This window comes from Quercus suber, unplaced genomic scaffold (assembly GCF_002906115.3).
Source record: "Quercus suber isolate HL8 unplaced genomic scaffold, Cork oak 2.0 scaffold_183, whole genome shotgun sequence".
NCBI classification, from domain to species: Eukaryota; Viridiplantae; Streptophyta; class Magnoliopsida; order Fagales; family Fagaceae; genus Quercus; species Quercus suber.
The window spans coordinates 1,232,167-1,233,609 of NW_027069641.1; the positions used below are offsets into that span (position 1 = coordinate 1,232,167).

The window sequence follows — 1,443 nt, forward strand, 5'->3', positions numbered from 1 at the left end:
TTTTAAAATAAAGGTTGAATATATAGGGGTATTTTGGGAGTTTTAGTAAAAAAATCATTAAATCTAATTTCATTCCCTTCCATTCCTCCCAATTTCGGGGGAATGAAAATTTGAGATTTTAAGGGAATAAAAAGGAATGAGTGTTCCCTCCTACCTATTCCATTCCCTCTCACTTAAACTCCCAAACAAGGGAATGAACTTTCCATTCCCTCCATTAAAACTCCCAAATAAAAGAAGGGAAGAATATTCTAAAATTATTTTTTTTATTCCTTTCCATTCCATTCCCTCCTCCGAGCCAAAATACCACACTACTGTTACTATTACTAGTACTAGCAGTCTGTCTAGCAGCAACCCCAAACAGAAACAGAAACAGAAAAGATAACGGCGTTAAAAAAAATGGTGTCGTTAAGTCCCCTCAAAATGCCTAAAACGACGCGTGTCTTGAAGATTCCCCCACATTTCCAGTGGTTGTTGACTGTGTCCTCTTTGTTTCAGCAACCAACAAACTCAAGGGCAAGAAAGGCCAAGGTCACTCTCCCTCCCTTCCTCCGTTGCACAGCACAAAATTCCAAAACCCTGAGAAAGAAAGAATTCCACAGCTTCATTTTTCTTCTTCCCCAAATTCTCAACATGTGAATTCTTTTTTCCCTTTCCTCTCATTTCATTTCAACCAATTTCGTAACCCAAATCAAATCAAAAGCCTCAAAATGGAAAATTCAGAGAAGGAATCGTCAATGGCGACGTCCAAACAGTACGGTTTCTCAAACGGACATCCGCCTCGGGGTCCCAACCACTCGTCGTGGTTCGAAAGCCGGCTCTTCTACGTTCGGATCGCGCCGTGCGTGACCGACACCGTCCCCGACCACCTCACGCTCCGCCACCTCCGCCGCGAGATCGGCGTATCGCTTGAGATCAACAATTCGCGCATTCCGCATCCGAATCGGCCTCTCTGACCCTCCGCCGCCCGCCTCGACAAGGAGTCGTCGGAGGTCACCTACGTCAGCACCGATACCATCCGCGTCACCGGCGTGTCGAATTCGAGGTCTACGAGAACCAGGAGTTGGTTCTCTGCGGGTCTTTGGGCCGTGGTAGCCAATTGGCTTAATGGGAGCGTCGGCTCCGACAATGACGCGAAAACCGGCTGGACCATGGACTGTTATATGGCTGCGTCGATTGGTTCGGGCTCTTCGGCGTTTTTCCAGCCGAAGCTCGGGGTTTCGGCGCCCTCCTTCGAGTCTATATCGCCGGGTGCTGCTCGGGAGTGCCTGTGATCTTGACGAAGACGATTCAGATTAGCCGCGGCGGAAGGTGTTGAGGCACGCCGTCCTCGACGCGATTCCGGAGGACGAGGAAATCGGAAAGAGCGGAGGAATGGTAGTGGATTGGTTCGCCACCGAAAGTTCAGGTATTGATATTGACATATTGTTTCATTCATTTATTGAT

General features: G+C 48.0%; 1 pseudogene; it reads left to right on the top strand.

Moving 5' to 3' along the window:
* Positions 1-424: 424 nt before the first annotated feature.
* Positions 425-1,405, top strand: LOC136069678 (uncharacterized protein At1g01500-like; annotated as a pseudogene).
* The last annotated feature ends 38 nt before the right edge of the window (positions 1,406-1,443 follow it).